The sequence below is a fragment of the Dromiciops gliroides genome, chromosome 1 (assembly GCF_019393635.1).
Source record: "Dromiciops gliroides isolate mDroGli1 chromosome 1, mDroGli1.pri, whole genome shotgun sequence".
NCBI lineage: Eukaryota > Metazoa > Chordata > Mammalia > Microbiotheria > Microbiotheriidae > Dromiciops > Dromiciops gliroides.
Genome location: NC_057861.1, coordinates 560,047,969 through 560,067,129, shown reverse-complemented (window position 1 = coordinate 560,067,129; position 19,161 = coordinate 560,047,969). Strand labels below are relative to the sequence as shown.

The following is a 19,161-nucleotide window of genomic DNA, read 5'->3' as shown; positions in this document are numbered from 1 at the left end:
GGCAATTTAAAAAATTGTCTGAAGGATGAAGTACTAGCTAGGTTATTTTAAAAGAGATCACTTGAAAACATAAGATAAATATGGGGTTTGCAAATATTAAAGTTGATCTTAGATATCTAATCAATTGTATTTTTTTTTTTACAAAAAACTATTATGTTCTGTCAGGTAATATGATATTCATTACCATACAAAGGGAGAAGGTGGGAAGTATGAAAAGCGAGGTTTTTGATATCTTTAAAACTTCTATCATTTTTATTAGAAAAATAACTCAAAATATCACCCAATACATTTGAGTAAAATCTTCAATCATATACAGTGAGCACTACATTGTGATTACAACCTTTTGTGAATTTTAACATATTTTTCTGGGATAGGATTCACACTTGTGATATGAGTTCATCAATTTAATGTAGGTGGAAGGGAGTATAAACTCTCTACATTCTTCCTCATATGTATCAGCAACATCTACCCATAACTTCTAATCTTAGAGACCAACTTGAGGTAGCCCATCTTCTCTATACTAGTTTCTTCTTATCATTTTTCCTCTCAAATATTTATTTATTTATTTATTTATTTTGGGGGGTGAGGCAATTGGGATTAAGTGACTTGCCTAGGGTCACACAGCTAGTAAGTGTTAAGAGTCTGAGGCCAGATTTGAACTCAGGTCCTCCTGACTCCAGGGCCAGTGCTCTATCCACTGCACCACCTAGCAGCACCCCTCTCAGATATCTGATATTTGATACCACAGACATATCCTCTCAACTTCATAGCTCACAAAGTGACAGAGGACTCACTCTCTCTACTATCTACCCATGACTGTGCTCTCAGTTCATTAGAGTATGAAACCCTAAGTAACCTTATGTGGAGGAGGCCACCAAGCACAGATGATATTAATGAGGAAAGAAAACAAATATTAATTTACATTTCTATTGCACTTTGGAGTTTACAAAGTTCTTTTGCATACAGTTTTCTTATTTGAGTCTCACACCAACTGTGAGGTAAAAACTATAGGGAATGTTATCTCCCTCCTCTTCTGCAGATAAAGAGACTGAGACTCAGAGAGGTCTGAGTGACTTACTTTCCCATGGTCACAGAGATAGAGCTGGGAATTAAGTCCCAGTCTTCCTGACTCCATCTACCCCTCAATCAAGTATGCTACAATGTATATCCTTGGCCAGTGATGCTTTTAATTCACATGACTGTATTTGTGAATACAAATACAACTCCTATACTGATAAAGAAAAAAATGATATTTTGGGGATGGATGGTCTATATTTATGTAGTGTAAGGGGCCTAATAAGTCTGTCCATAATAAATCCAAGGATCGCTGACTCTCAATCCTGATATTTCCCACTCCTCGTAATAATGTCCCTATCAGACATAAAATGTGGAAACTTTTTGTGTTTGCCACACAGACAAATGCTTCCCAGTCAGAAGCAGCAAGAACTCTGAAAAATCTACAGTATAATTTTCCAAGATTTCTCAACACTGAACAAAATATCCCCTAATCATAAAAAGGTAACAGGTTGAAACCAGTTACAGCCATGAATGCTTTTTCCTTACTTAAAATGATTCTCTTCTTAATAATGTAATTTCACAGAACAATAAACAAAACACCTACCTATTTGGTTTTTATCTTCCATCACAGCATCAGAAAATGCTTTGAAAGGTTTCTTTGAGCAATCATTGGGAGAAGTGCTTAAGAAAAGCACAATGCAGATAATAACCATGTGAGGCATTGAAGACCTTGTCTGCCTTCACCCTTCAGCTGATATAAAGCATACTGGTGCTCACATCTCAGAGGAAGGGAACTGAGAGGTTCTTAGTATGGTTTTTATAATTTGCCAATTTCAGATCTAGTTCAGAGACCTGGAGAGGACATGGACCTGGTGACCATGGATTTAGCCAATGGAATTACTCCCTCATGGTGTACTAGTATACTTGGCTCACAATCTATAACCTCATCAAGAGTTTGAGGTCTCTGAATGACTTCTGAGCAAGCAATCTGATTCTAATATGATCTGCTTATGAAGTCAATATTAACTTAGGAAATCTACATTATAAATATCATCTTTGTGTGTGAGTGTGTATGTATGTGAGGTCATTCTTTTATAATGGCTACAACTTGATTTGGACCAAAATTGGTCTACTTTTTAAACTACACTGAAGATTTCATTTTTATAGGGGACTCTCCATGAGGAAAGCATGTTGGTCCCTGCTCTGTACCTTCTTGTCTTAAAGAGTTGCCTAGGGTACCCAGAGTTTAAATGACGAGGCCAAGATTACACTGCCAATATGTGTCAGTTGCAAGACTTGAATTCAGTTTTTCCAGACATTAAGGCCAACACTACCCACTGTGAAACAATGCATCTCAGGATTTATTATCATGATATACACAAAAGGGTTGGATTAATCCTGAATGAAAATATGGGTAAGAATCAGGAGAATTTCATTTTTCTTCTCTCAACTACCTACTTGGGGAATAATCTTGCATCAAAAAATATGATATTTTATTCTTCAATATTCTTTTTTATGGTTGGTTTACTTCATTGGAAAAATGAAAATGAAATAGCATATGTAAGGTATTTTGTAAAATTTAAAGCACTACATAAATGCAAATGATTATAATGATGATGATTTTGATAATGGAAATAATACTAAATCTAATGAATACTTAAAGCATCCTTATCTATACACCTGAGAGCAAGTTTGGCATAGTGAATATGAGGCCAACCTTATGGTCAAGTCCCATATGTTACACATGCTAGCTGTGTGTCTGTGATCAATTTACTTCACCCCTCAATGTCCCAAGCAACAATCTAAGATTATAAATACATAGCAATTGCCAATCATGGGATTACAGTATTACAGTGGGAAGGGACCAATGACATAACATCTTAGGAACAATTTTGAGGACTTTTATAAATTGATGAAGAATAAAATGAGCAGAACAGGGAGAAAATTAATTAAATAAGAATAAAAACAATACTATAGCAAAAACAACAACAAAATCCTTGGAAGGTATAAGAACTGTGATTGATACAATGACCATTCTAGAGGTCCAATCTTAAAACAAGATGCAATTTAGAGAGAGAGAGAGAGAGAGAGAGAGAGAGAGAGAGAGAGAGAGAGAGAGAGAGAGAGAGAGAGAGAGAGAGAAGATGAATTTAGGATGTAGAATGAAACATATATAATTTTGTATGCAACCAGTAATGAAATTTTTTTAATGTTTCTTAGAATAAATTGATTTTTCTCTTCTTTTCTTTTTTAGTGCAGTGGGGATAAGATCGAGAGAAAATAGATGCATCTTCATCATCATCATTATTATTTTAATAGAGAGCTTGGCAGGAAGGAGTGCTACATATACAAAATACAGCATGCTCTTTTACATGAGGTCACTATTATTAGTTTTACTTAGTTATGAGAGAAGAGAGCCCCTCGCCATGAAGTGGGGGTAATCTGCAAATAAATGTAATGTAAAATAAAAATTCATCAATAAACGTTTTTAAAAAAAGATTTCAAGGAGGAAGTCTCTAGTCTCTAAAACAGGTGAGATTATAAGGCATTGGGAGTTGAGAGATGGCCTACAGGTTTCTTTAATTCATATATAATGGAAGGATTTAGACTTAGGGATATGATATTTGGTAGAATGTTGACATGTAAAGCTGCCCCTACAGAGGGCACACAGTGGTGCCTCAGACCTGGCAGTTCTTCCATATTCTGTTCACCCATACCAACCATTTCCAGGAGCTCTGAATCCATGTTGGAAAGGAAAACAAGAGGAGGCACTAACCACAACTGGGACCAACACCAGTACTATCAACATGTAATCTTGCTCTACTATATCCTTATAAGCAAAGTAAACCTAGTCTTTGGTATCCCTTGCTGCTTTAATCATTTGCACCATCCCAATATCTGGATTTAGGATGGATTCTTCAGCCTTTTACCACAGAGCCTAGCAGAAGAAATCAAGATCATGTGGGAATAGGATGAAATGTATGCCTTGTCTGCTCCTAGAGTTGTACCAAGGGTATTTTCAATTAGAATACAGAAGATAAGTTTATATTTGAATACTTCCATTCACCTCCAAAAACCTATTAGATGTCTTTGTGAAGGTCTGTGTGGAATATTAAATAATGTTTTAATTAAATATTAAAATAATCTTAATTTAAATTAATTAATTAAATCTAATTTAAACAATTTATATCTGAACTACTTTAGATAAGATGAGAATGATTTGTAAATGATAATAAATTGAATTTATAAAGAAATTTCCTCATTATACTTATAAATAAATGAATGCTTACAAAGTATTTTCCACATAACAACCATATGAACCAAGCAATGAAAACATCATTTACCCCATTTTACAGATTCTGAAACTGAGGCTCAGAGAAGTCAAAAGAGTTGTCTATGATCATATAAATATATAGTCTTGCATCCAGGACTGAAACTTAGTTCTCTTTCCACTGCCCCATGCTGCTACAGAACTTTTATTCTAACCCTTCTATGTAATTTTAATGAACAGCCTAAAAAGCTGCTAGATATTAATAACTATTTCACACATCAAGCTTTTTTTCTTACTAAAAGCTCAGACCATTTCCAGGAGACTTGAAATGGTAGGCCCAAAATAGTATTACAGTAATCACAAAACCCATCTCCTTCCATCTGTGGCCAAAGGGCAGTCTGATATTTCCAAAGATAAACATTTAGGAATCAGCCATGCCAATGTACAATAATATGAACCTTTTTTTGCAGAAGCAAAGTGCTCCTTCCCCTTCTCTGCTACCTAACCATAGAGAAGAACTCCCTTAGAGCTAAAACACTTTATTACTGATACCTCTGCTTAGTCAATAGATATTATACTTGGGGGGTGGTAATGAGGATAGTTTCTGCACTGAAGTAATAATTCAGAAAGACAGCCTCTTTGGGAGGAGGTAGGTCCACATACTCCAATTAAAAAAAAAAAAACCTGAGGCTTTTGAATATGCATATAATTGTTCCATAAATTTTCTATCATCATCAAGGCAATATAAGTGGACCTGCCCTTTCTTCCTAGTATACTTTCAGACCTTCCAAGCTATCCTCATGTGACTGCTTTCTTCAATGAATTCTATTCTTGCTGTTCATAGCAATTGGAATTTTTTCCTCTGTGTGTCTTTGTGTATGTGTTTGCTGGAGCAGTGAAATGGATGACATAGGGAGAAAGGGTGGATTCTAACCAGATAAGACAAAAGCAACAACTATGGGTAACTTTACAATAGATTATTATGTTAAAATGAAAGAAACTATAGTGTAACAAATATATATATATATATATATATATATATATATATATATATGTAGGACTGGAACAGAATGATTTAAGTTAAAAATGGAAATGACCAATTAATTCCATTCTCTCTGTTCATAACTCTCTTTTGCGATGTATTTTCTGAGGCTTCCAAAAGGTTCTGCTTCTGAAACATTGACATTTACAGATGTGGCAATATGCATAAATAAGAGTTCAATTATCTTAAATGGCTTAGGTTAACTGTGATAATTTGAAGTGTACATTAATTAAACCTGCTTCTTCTCACCCTGCCTTCTCCCCCACTCCCATAAAAAAGGTTATAGTAAAAAAGTGTCTACATAAATCATATCTAAGACTTTGGGTTCAGTATTATTGGATAGTGTATGTCCCACTCCACCATGACTCCTGGTTCTCAAAGTCTATGCCAGTGGTTTGCAAATCGTGACCGGCAATACCAAACTGAAAAGGCTTGAACCCAAAGTGTACCTCAGGGTACACTTCACTCCTCTGAGGACCAGCCTAAGCAAACTTTGAGAGCAACATCGTCATAAGACTAGCCATAAGGTGATGAATTATTTTGGCCATATCCATGTGAAATGTGGTCTAAATTGTACATGACTTGCTATCTGCACACATATACACATGGCAATGAAATCACAATGCTTTGAAGGACTGACTTTTTTGTTTTGTTTTAATTGGACATATTGTTTCTTTAGTATATAGAATTTTCAAAGAATAAAAACTCCCTCTGTTCTACAGCTTAAAGTCAGGAGCGTTGTCTGACACTGAGGTATCAATGACATACGTACATACATACATACATATATATATATATACACATGTATATACACATATAAATACATATATAATTTAAATATATATACATATATGATTTATATATATTTTCAGGCATCAAATGACCTGAGAGACAGGATGATAGGATAATAGTAGTTGACTGAGGGCTGGACAGAGTCAAAAGACCCAGGTTCAAGATCTGCTTCTGAAACATATTAGTTATGTGACCATGGGAAGTCACAATTTCACAGTGTCCTAGGCAACTCTGAGAATGTAAATTTCAGACCAGTTTCTGATCATCTGTGAAGAGTTATCAGAAGATAGTTCATCAAATGAAACAAGATGAAGTAACATAATCTATAAATTCAAAAAATAGTAATAAAACAATGTGTTTCAAAATCTTTAATTATAGTTGAAATTTTGGGGTAATTGAGACCTCACTTTGTCTTTAAATATTATTATTATTTGAGTTAACATTCTGTGAAATTTTAGTATAATTTTATTCTAAATCAACAACAAATTTAATGAGAATATGACAAAATATTTCTCCAACCAATCTGAAATGAGCATTTCTACTTTAATCCACTATATATCCATGAAGGGAATGATGTGATGTGAGTCTCATCACCACCATTCTGAATGACAACTATTACTTTATGATTAACCAGGACTGATTTTGTGACAATTCCTATATAAAAATGATCCCCCACTCTACATTTGCTAAATGGGATCACAGTTTCAGAACTAATAAAAATGATTTTAATGCTTTTGGACCTCGGTTCTGTCTCCATCTTCTTCTATGTTTGCATTAATACTTGAGGCAGAGTAGAAAAAATTGTTCTGAGATACATTTTGAGCATATTAATTGCACTTTTAAGACACAGGGAATCTAATGCTTGTGTTTAATTTAGATTAATTTTCATAATAGAACATTTCAGATAAAAGAGATTTTAACTTCAGCTTGACTACATTTTCAATTTATTATAAGCCAAATGTACTAAGGATTAATCACAGTTCCACTGATAGAAAACTAATGTTGTAAGGGATTTAATTTTAATCTTTTGGGGGAGGATGGTGAGGGAGGGAGAACAACAATAACAAAAACAATTGTCATATTGAACTATAGTTTAATCCATAAAAAAATAGTAGTTTTGAAATTTCTTCTTGATTTGGTATCCTTTGAATAAAATTGAAGTACTAAAATATTATGTATAACTATTTAATTAACATTTTCAAATGTCAGTATAGGAATTCTGCTCTCTAAAAAAGGAGTAGATTGTAAAAAGATAGATTGCTGAGGGTAGATCATATGATAACAATAGAAGGATTCCTCATAAATGTCCAGTGGAAAAATTTTACTTGGAAAGACCTTATCTAAAGCTAAGTAACCAATCTTGCAATATTTGATAGCAGGAATGTAGATGTAAAAAGAGCTAACAGAAAGATGTTTTTTCCCCCTTTGTGGAATTTAATGTTCTTTCCTTCTTTCTTTTCCACTGTAACTACCATAGTCCAGTCCCTCAATGCCTAAAGTCTGCATTCCTACCACAGATTCTGTCTTTCACTTTAATCTTTGACTCTTTTAATCTACCTTTCATATTGTTTTCAGATGGCATTTCACTTGAATAATATTTTCATGATATATTTCTCTTTCTCATAAATCTTTAATGATTGTCCTATTTTCCAACTAAATCAAATAGATCCCATTCGATTGACTTCAAGACTCTACCTAATCTGATTATCAAATCTGTAACCCTCATAGAACTAATTGGACTTTGCCACAGTGAGCCAATATCTAAGGAAGAGTCCTCTCTCAAAGGTTGCTTTTTTACAGCAATCACTGATCCCACATTTGGGCTTCCAATGATCATCTGGCCTCTGTCATTGAGTAACAGAACTGCTACTTGGCCAGGATCACAGGATTCCATCACTTTGGTACCCATTTGGAAGAATTCATGTTCTCCTCAACCATTGTAGTAACCCCATAGATGTTACAATAATTTAAAAAGGGGTGGCTAGGTGGCACAGTGGATAAAACACCAGCTCTGGGTTTAGGAGTTCCTGAATTCAAATCTGGCCTCAGACACTTGACACTTACTGGCTGTGTGACCCTGGGCAAGTCACTTAACCTCCATTGCCCCGAAAAAAAATAATTAAAAAAGGATTGACATACTTATAGATAATAGCCACAATGATATTCCTCCATACCCCTCTTTCTCTTGAAGTCATTTACCTGGTTGGTCTCCCATGCCACAAGGCTCTACCCTCTTCAGGCCATCCTTTATTTAGCTATTAAAGGTGTATCCCTAAATTGAAGATCTGACCATGTCATTCCATTACTTAGTAAACTTCAGGTGCTCTAACACTCCCAGGATGAAATATAAAATGCTATGTTTAGCACACAAAGCACTTTTAAAATCTTCAACCCCCAACTTTATAATCTTTTTTATAACTTATATCTCCCTATATACTCAACAATTCAGTGACACTGGCCTCTTTGCTGTTCCTTGAACAAGACCCTCCATCTCCATCTCTTGAACTCATAGCCCATGTCTAAAATATTTGCTCTTCTCATTTCTGGCTCTGACTTCTCTGAAATCCCAGCTAAATTTCTTCCTTCTACAGTAAGCCTTTCTTCTCTCCCCTAGTGCTAGTGCCATCCCTCTGTTGATTATTTCCAATTTATGTTTCATGTAGTTTATTTGTACACAGTTATTTACAGGTTGCAAACCTGCCCTCTCCCCCTCCCCCATTAGATTGAGCTAAGTGAAAGCAGGGACAGGCTTTTAACCTTTCTTTGTATTCCCTATACTTAGCCCCATGCCTAACATAAAGTAGCTCATCAATATATATTTAGTGACTGACTACCATATTCAATTCAATTTCTGAAATCAATTCAATTTCATTCAATTTATTCTGAACTCAATCCAATATAATTCAGTATTCATTATTTGTCTATTATGTGCCAGGTACTGTGCTAAGTGCTAAGCATACAAAGATGAAAATGATGGTCTCCATCCTCAAGGAGCCGTTAAAAACCATAAAATATGCACATAATTAACTAGGATTGAAGTTAGAAAGTAGTTAATCCATGGTAGTGATTAAAGAGAAATGAAAGTTGACTGCGGGATAGTGGAAAGAACACTGATTTGGAGCTAGAGGAGCTAGGTTTGAAAACTGACTGTTACCCATTACATATTTGACTTTGGGTAATTCACTTACTCTCTCTATATCTTAGTTTCTGCATCTGTAAAATGAGGGGATGAAATAATATAATCTTTTAGGTTCTTCCTACCTCTATATTTTATGTTTCTAAAGTGAGAAATACAGGGTGGGACAATTTCTTACTGGGGAAAGTGCCTGATCTATTTCTAAATCTAAATCTAAATCTAAATCTAAGCCTATGCCTATGCCTATGCCTATACTGATATCGAAATATGCATTGAATGAAAAAGGAAGGACAGGTCATCACACATGAGTTCCTGATACTTTAACTTTCCTACATTTTATGAAGTTTAACATTATTATATCCACACCTAGGTGGTTCATTGGAGAGAGTGCTGTACCTAGAGTCACAAAGAGCTGAGTTTGAATTCTTTAACACACACTTACTAGCCCTGTGACTCTGGGCAAGATATTTTTTGCCTCAGTGTCCTATTATATAAAGTGAAGATAATAGCAGCAAATATCCCCCAGCATTTTTGTCAGGATAAAATGAGATAATATTTGTAAAATGCTTTGTAGATACCCTTAATTCAGATACTATCATTTCTCTCTTGATCCTATAAGCTTCTTATTTGATGGTTTCTTTCATTCCTTTATCACCCTTTCCCTCCACCCCCTTAACCACTTCTAATCTACTACTCTCTTTTCAGGTAAGAAAAGTACATTGAGTTTTAATCATTGGTATGTTTTTTTTTTTTTGGTAGCATATATTATACTTGGATGGGGGATACAAATCACAAGAAATGCATAGCATAGTGGAACAAATCCTGGACTTTGAAAGAAGAGGCCCTCTATTCAAATAAAACCTCTGACATTTAATAGATATGTGATCCTATGCAAGTCCCTGAACACTCAGTTTCTCCATCTTTAAATTAGGGATAATAATAGCATGTGCCTCAGAGGTATTTTAATGATCAAATGAAAATAATGTACATAAAGATCATTACAAATGTTAAAATGTGGGGGCCACTAGGTGGTGCAGTAGATAAAGCACCAGCCCTGGATTCAGGAGGACCTGAGTTCAAATCCGGCCTCAGACACTTGACACTTACTAGCTATGTGACCCTGGGCAAGTCACTTCACCCTCATTGCCCCACAAAAACAAAAGAAAACAAACAAAAACAAAAACAAATGTTAAAATGCTATATAAATTTTACCTGCTATTATTATTGCCAGAACAAAATCAGTGGAGGAAAATGGGCCTAGGAATGAATCACTATTAATAAAGTTTCAATGTTCTATAAATGCAACTTTTAACTTTTTTAAAGGATAAGTACCACTTAATTAGTTTATTGTGCATTGATTGATCACCATTCCCATATCATCTCAGCCTAAGAGGTCCTATAAATTGACCTCAGTAATGTCACTACAAATAAAAGAAAATTCTTTATTGAATAAACTTACCAAAATGGAGTTTCTAGGAGGTTCTTAGCTCTAAAGAAGTCCAGTGTGAGGGACTAGATAAGAGAAACAAGAGCTTATAGAAAGTGGAAGTGGAGGGGAAATAGAATGGTGTTGTGAAATACAAAATTGTAAGCCAATATCTCTAAAAATGAGGTTAATCTTTCCAATTACTAATGTTAACCTAATGTTAACTGGATGATGACAAGTTTATTAGTTGTTGGAACAAAGGACTGAAAATGTCTCTTGATTTCCTGGATGATTCTAGCTACATGCAACTTTGCCTTGAGTTTGAGCTTCTTTACCGGTGAAGAATGAAATGATAATTCCAGGACCATGCCTCTCTAAGATCTCCAGAAGAAGAATAAGATTGAAAGACTAGGCTTGAATGTAGTTATAAACTGTGACAGGCACAATGGTGTCTGCAGAAGAAATAAATATAGAATGTAGCAAATTTAATGAAGTAGAAGGAATTCTTGTATAAATCAATGGGGAAATTAGCAAAAAGGAATTTAAAAGATTATACTGTGATGTTATTCAATAAATGTTTATCTGATCAATATTAGTACTTTCTATAATTTCCTGTTTCTTTTGCTAGGGTGTACAAATAGTAGAGTTATCATCTGCTAAAAGTTTGAATTTGGGGATTTATGACAATATTTCGAATGTATACTCCTTGATGGCAAGGACCATTTTTATGTTTCTTTATGTCTTTAGTGCTTAGTACAGTGCCCAACACATAATCACTTAATAAATGATCATTGTCATTACTTCATTTCCTACAGATAGCATAATGAATAGATTTGTTTCTTAAGCACCTTTAAATATCCATAGCAGAAATATACACTATGAAGGACTACACATAATTCATTTTGTTGACTTGATAAATGGGAGTCAACCTTTGTGACTTTCATCTTTTAAAAATTCATTAAGTTCCAATTTTAGTATATGTGCTGTCGAAGCGAACACAGGTAACCATTTTTTTTTTTTGCAGGGCAATGAAGGTTAAGTGACTTGCCCAGGGTCACACAGCTAGTAACTGTCAAGTGTCTGAGGCTGGATTTGAACTCAGGTCCTCCTGAATTCAGGGTCTTTATCCACTGTGCCACCTAACTGCCCCACAAATTCATTGCAAGAACAGGTTTGACCAGGATTTGTGAATGCTCCCAGAACTCATCATTTGCATTTACCAAACAACTATTGCAGGTTCTCTCCTGAAACTAACCCTTTTACTACAAGTCAGATAAGTGAATGATTTTCACAAAATGGAAACTCCTTTTCATTTTTTTCAACAGCTGATATAACAGACCAAATATAAATCCTGTAAACTTAAAAAAAGAAGATAGATTATCATGGAAAAGTTGGCTGCTCTCCTCTTTGGAATATTATAAATGCCACAAAAACTGGGCTTGTCTGGGACGATATCGTCAAGTAGGGTATTTTTGCCTTTAGGACTGATGAACCCTGTTTTATATCATTCTTTCTTCCATCAATTTCAGGGCTCTCTCCCACAGTGTCCAATTAGAAACCACATTAGAAGTTTCCAACTTTGACCCAATAATCAAAACTCAATTGCAGTGAGTTCCATTATGATCCCGTTCTATGCAAGAGGTAGTGATTGCATAGTTGAAAAAAATTATGGTAATGGATAATAACGTCTTTCTGGACTAAGGAATATACTTGAGATTTGTAGGGTTAGAGAAGGTGCTTCAGTACTTAGGCAACCATGAAAATGCTCCCAAGTAGCAAGATCCTGGGAGGACCAGCTCAATGTTTTCCTACTAAATTTCAATATATATCCTTTACAAATGATGGCATTCTCTTTAGCTCAAAATGTAAACCCTAAAAAGTAAAGAAATATAAAAATATATAGCAGTATATACATTATGTGATATTTCTGAGATGCTGCCTCCTGGAAATGGATCACCAATTAAATTAATGAAAGAGCAGATATGTAAGATTCTGGTTTCAAAGTGATAAGCTCATGTTTTAATCAAACTTTTTTTTAGGTTTAGAAAATCTGCTTATATTTCCGTAATGCATATTAAAAAGAGAATGGTATCATACTCATATAAAGTAGTATATTTTTCAAATGGGTCATATTCAAATGATATAGTTAGAAATTATGAATTCCTGAGCAATATCTGATGCCTTTAGCATCTCTTTTCACATTGCACATATCCTTTCTTGAAACAGCAGAACTTTGAATTAGGATATCGCCAATCCTTTATAGGGGTGACAGTTGTGTCTTTTAGGAATGCCATCAAAGGAAAGTAAAGAAACCAAAAGTCTGAAAGAAATCAATCTAACTTCAGCCTTTCAGAATAACAGAGGGATTAAAACAGCCCAAGAAATCTGTGTGGTGATTCTTTCATGAAAAAATTTATAAGGGAAAAAATCTGAGATCAGACTGAAAATAAATCAAGTTAAATACTCTATGTGCCCCAAAACATTTTATGTTCATTGATTATGCCATGGACAGTACACCTTTTAAAATATTTCCCCAGTTTATTTGTTAGTTTTAAATATATGTATCTATATGTGTGTATGTAGGTGTGCATGTATATATATGTATATGTATAATATGAATACATATGACCTAGAGGGATAGTGGCATGAAATATTTGTTAAAAAAGAAATCGTGATACAAACTGATCAGACTTAAGAATAAAACAAAAGAAACTTAACTAGTCCATGCTTCCCACCTAGGAATAGGTAGGTAGAAATATAGAGATGATAGATAGTCATACAGACAGATAGATGGTAGATATAGAGAGAGAGACAGATGATAACATGAAAGATATTTAATTAGCTTTGAAACTACGCTGTCTAGGCAGGTATTGTTTTCCCCTTCTTTTAGGAATATTCTTCCTTTGGCAGACAAACACTTTTCTGCACACATTGGTCCATGACTACTGTTTTTTTCAATAAACAAGGGTGAGGTGTATTTTTTTTTTTTTTTTGGTGAGGCAATTGGGGTTAAGTGACTTGCCCTGGGTCACACAGCTAATAAGTATTAAGTGTCTGAGGCTGGATTTTGAACTCAGGTCCTCCTGAATCCAGGTCCTGTGCTTATCCACTGTGCCACCTAGCTGCCCCTCTGACTACTTTTTTTTTTTTGTGAGGCAATTGGAGTTAAGTGACTTGCCCAGGGTCACACAGCTAGTAAGTGTTAAGTGTCTGAAGCCGGATTTGAACTCAGGTCCTCCTGACTCCAGGGCCAGTGCTCTATCCACTGCGCCACCTAGCTGCCCCAACTTTTTAAAATATTGTATTTTAAACTTACCATATTTTATAAAATTATCTACTTCTATAACAATAGAAGAAATATGGATGGAAAAATAGTACAAGAATAAAAGAACATCCTATTGATTTATTACTTTTGAAGAAGAATTATACTTCCACGCACTATTCTAGTCAGTTATTATTTGAGAAATATTGGAAGCAAATAACTCTAGAGGTGTCTCTGTTTGCTAAAATTAGCCTCTTCTTGCTTATTGCATTTACCATTGATGGTAATTGTTTTTGACTTCCACTCACTCAAATGTCAGTAACATTACTGAAAAGCTCTACACAAATAAATGTGAATCATTGCTTATCATTTTCCTTAAGGCCTAAACTCTCCTCTTTAGTTACTGGAAAGGCCTCCTGGGTTATCTGAGTTTTACATAATTATATCCCTCTCAAAGATTATGTAACAAATATTTTCCCCTAAATGTCTAAAGAATAAGTTTAATCGCAAATAGTAACAATGACGAAGATAACAACAACATTAATACCTTCCAACTTCCAAGCTGTTATTTGCCTTGCCAAATTTCTTTGTTTTATCATTTTCTCCTCAAATCCATCTATACCTCCTTCTAGACCTCTGAATTTTCCTAAGCAAACAGATGCCTATATTTGGTGCAAAACTATCCAGATTTAGAGCCCTATAGTAACAGAAATTAAAGCTGCAAGGGATCTTAGAGAAAAGTGAGTTCAATAGAAGATAAAAATGTTCACTGGAGAGGAAGTGACATGCCCAAAGTTATGAAATGTTTTCATAAGTTCATCTAAAAACACAGATTTCCCTGTGAATAGTCAATGAGGAACATAGACGAACGATTTCATTGTTTTTAGGCCCATTCATATTGTATTTAATCCTCATCCATTATCAAGGTTTATTTTACTACATGTGTCAGTTCAATATTTTCCTATTAAGGAATAGGCCATTTTGTACAGAATAATGATGATAGTAAAATGATTTACAAACCTTGAGGCATGGAGTTTGCCTCCATGGTGTATATCTAAAATGAAGTACTTTATAAAACATTTGCTTCTGTTAATATAATTTTATTATTTAGTATTTTTTCAAAACCCTTGACATTAAACTTATTTATTAACTTAAAAGATAATACCCTCTACAAATGGAGAATCTCTTTTATTTCATTATTTTAGGATGCTAAATGCTTGCCAAATGTTTTACCATAAAATCTTCTTGCAAGCCATCATACATTTAATTGATTAATACATAAAAATGTATAAGAGGAAGAGGGGTGGGGGTGGCTAGGTGGCGCAGTGGATAAAGCACCGGCCCTGGATTCAGGAGTACCTGAGTTCAAATCCGGCCTCAGACACTCGACACTTACTAGCTGTGTGACCCTGGGAAAGCCACTTAACCCCCATTGCCCCGCCAAAAAAAAAAAAAAAAAGAGGAAGAGGGGTGTGGTAGGAGAACATTGGTCTAGCCAATGGGATTTGTTGAATGCATGAAAGAGATTGAAATGAGAAAAAGAAATAGCATGAGTTGCCCTTACATCAATTGCCATCTTGTCTTTGTTGCCACTGCAGTTACCTGTTCTTTGAAAAATCTTAGAAAAAAGAGTAGGCTGATTCTGTAGCAGCAACTGAGGTAAATGCCTTTCTTACAGTTCTGTGGTTTTGCATAATAAATACACTGTTAAAAGACGTTCTATTATTATACCTGCTTCCTTTTTAATTCAGCTGTTAATTCTTTGACTTTGCCTGAGTTCTTAACTAGGATGGTCTTTCTTTATTCTTACCTTTCTTGATTCTCTCCTGTATTGGGTCATACTTTTCCCCATGTCTTTATAACAGTGAAGGGTTCACTGAGGTGAGCAAGACTTCATTCCCCTCACTCTGTCCTTGCTAATACACCTCATTATATAAACATGGCATAGAGATAGGTCTGAGTTTGGGAGGCTATACCAGTTGAATGCAATCTGGGGCAATGTTCTACTCTGTGGGCAAGAACTCAAGTACAGTACAGGCAATATTCTGCTTTCTCAAGAACAGTCCATGTATGGAAAGGCTCATCATGAGACTGGCCACTCAATGATGAATATTTTGCACCATGAGAAGCCATGAATCAAAGAGAAAACTAATTTGGGAACCAATAAATCAAAATTACAAAATGTTTAGCAACCTTTGTTTTATCTCTTTAGAGTAAACATATCTAAGTATAACTTCTTAGGAAATTTATGGTCTAGATTTTGAAATAAGAACCTGACCTGGATACAGATTTCACCCAGAGATATGAAATGAACATGAAATTAAAGATTTTATAAGCAAATTCTTAAAGAATTCCTAAAAGAGAAGCTAGATATTGCATCTTATTGTTCCTGCTTTTCCTTTAGTTTTGTTCTATTAATAGTTCACTAGAAGGTATTCCATGGCCTGTAGGGATTTCTAACTTTTAATCTAGGAGGAGGAAGGATATATTCTATGCCTGAAGTTTTTGTTTTTCCTGTTTCACATTCTTGAAAAAATATTTATATTTGAGTAAAAATTGGCTTTAACCTTCTGCCTGGTTGCCACAAAGAATTCATTGTTCTGTCAGTATTCTATTAGCATGTTTTTATCAATTAAATGGTGATTTAAGAATATACAATATAACAGTTTTATGAAAGATGTCTAAGGAGGGTGAGTTGAGTGGAATAAGTAGCATGCTTTCAAGTCCTTATTTTCATTGGATTTGGGAGTATTTTCTCTTTTCAGCTAAAAATCTTAGAAAACTCAATCTCCCTATGGATTTAGCAAGTTTTATTCTTATGATCACAATTTCATAGACTGAAAACCCAATTTAAACTAAGAGCATTCATAAAGTTAAGGTGAAAGGATATTTACTTTGTATAAAACTTATAAGTTGTTTTTTTAATCCTATAGTACAGTGTCTGGCATATAAAAAAATCACTTTAAAAGGTTCTCTCTCTGCCTCACTATCTCTGTCTCTGTCTCTGTCTCTCTCTAGATGCTCTCTCCTATTAGATTGTAAGCTTCTTGAGGGGAGGGACTATCTTTTGATTCCTTTTGTATCCCAAGTGGTTTGCACAGTACTTGACACATAGTAGGTACTTAATAAAAGTTTATTGCTTATTGATTGTTATCACTCATTTATTTTGCCTTATAATTAGCCTACAAAATATGTCTTTTTTGTCAATGATGAACTTAATAATATGGTACTGTGCTATATCAATCAATAAACAATTATTAATGGTCCACTGATGAGTAAGATATCATGTTAGGTTCTGAGGACACAAAGACAAAACCAAAAATGTCCCTGCCCTCAGTGAGCTTGGTTAGTTTTGGCAGGTAAAACATTATACACTACACATAAAGGCAAATACATAATATACATAAAGCAAATATAAATGCAAATAATTTGCAGTGGCAGCACCTAGCAGAATCAACGAAAGAGTCATATAAGAGGTGAAACTTGGGTTGAGCTTTGAAGGAATGTAGGTATCTAAGAGGCAAAGATGAGAAGGGAGTGCTTTTCAGGCATGGGGAACATCATGGAAAATGTATGGAAATGGAGATATAGCATGTGCAAGGGATTTCAAGTAGGATTTACACAATATAGTGTGTGAAGGATAATTATATATCATACATCTGGAAAGGTAGACTGGAGCCAGTTTGTGAAGGACTTTAAATTTCAAATAGAGGAGGGTGAATTTTATACCAGAGACACTAAGGAATCATAGGAGCTTTATAGAGAAGAGAAGTGTCATGATGATACCTATGTTTGGCAGAAATTGTTTTGATAGCTGGGAGGAAGATGGGTTAGAAAAGGGAGGGATATGAGGCAGTGAGGAGGCTATTATAATAGTCCATGTAAGTAGTGACTAGAGTCTAAACTATAGTGATGACTGTGTGAATGGAGAGGAGATGGATGGGAGAGAGGTTATAGAGGTAAAATAAAGGACAAGACATCAACTGACGATGTGGGAGTGAAAGAGGGGGAAGCATCAGAATGACTCTGAAGCACTAAAACTGGATGATTATGGCATGGTATGGTACCAAACAGTAGGGTACAGTATGGTATAGTTTAGTACAATGCAGTAGAGTACAGTACAGTATAGTGTAGTGTAGTATAGTGTAGCATAGTATAGCATAGTGCAGTATAGTGCAGTATAGTGCAGTATAGTGTAGTATAGTGTAGTACAGTGTAGTATAGTATAGTACAGTATAGTGTAGTACAGTATAGTGTAGTACAGTATAGTGTAGTATAGTATAGTGTAGTGCAGTATAGTATAGTATAGTATAGTATAGTATAGTATAGTATAGTATTAGTATAGTATTAGTATAGTATAGTATAGTATAATAGTGTCCTCAACAGAAATAGGAGCTGTGGCTCAGTGAGTTTTGGGGTTAAACAAATCATTTGAAATGTAAAAACATTTCAAGCTTATGATGCTTATAAGATAACCTGCATAAAAATACTCCAAAGTCAAGTTGATAATATGGGACTATTGCTCAAAAGAGAAAAGAAGCTAGAAATATAGATTTAGGAATCATCAATTGTCATAAAATTGAACTCCTGGGAGCTTATAACCTCACAAAGAAAGGAAATATATAGAGAGGAGAGCCCAAGACCACAGTCAGTTAGTGGATAAAAGGCTGAAGAAGACATGGATTTATGTCCTGCTTCTGACACACTGATAAGGCACATTCTTTAACAGCCCAGGTAACTCTCTTATAAAATAAATTATAAATAAGTTGTCAATCTGGATTGGTTAAGGGCATTTGCATGTGAGTAATTGAACTGAACCAAAGTATACATCAATACTACATTTTTCAAGTTACAAACTAACATGCATAAAGGAGGTTTGATGTAGGCCCTGACTACCTAAAATGGAAGCGCTAACATGGGATATACCAGGGACCTGCTTCTGAGAGATAAGAGAACTAGAGCATGGACCTACATTATATTCCTTACAATACAGATAGCAAATTTTATTTTTATCATCATTTTACAGATTGAAAACAAAAAATTATTTTAAAAGCTTAATAAAGATAAGGTTTAAGAAGTATTCCACAGTATGCTTTCTTTCTGTAAAATCCTTCTAAGTTTTACTACATCATAGATGGAATCAGCTCCCTCACCCTCCCTTCCACTGACCCCTATTCATAGCATATTTAAATCTCCTTGAATGATACAACATCCT

General features: G+C 34.7%; 1 protein-coding gene across 7 annotated transcripts in view; it reads right to left on the bottom strand.

The window, feature by feature from the left end:
- The window catches only part of LINGO2 (leucine rich repeat and Ig domain containing 2), a 1,558,843-nt gene that overhangs the window by 601,635 nt on the left and 938,047 nt on the right, over nt 1-19,161 (bottom strand). Inside the window, exon 1 of one of the 7 annotated variants that reach the window (XM_043976356.1) lies at nt 10,718-10,744. The exons of the other annotated variants lie outside the window; for them this stretch is intronic. The gene's annotated coding sequence lies outside the window, so the exon portion shown is untranslated. Of the gene's footprint in view, nt 1-10,717; nt 10,745-19,161 lie in introns of those variants that run through there. 7 annotated transcript variants of the gene reach the window in all.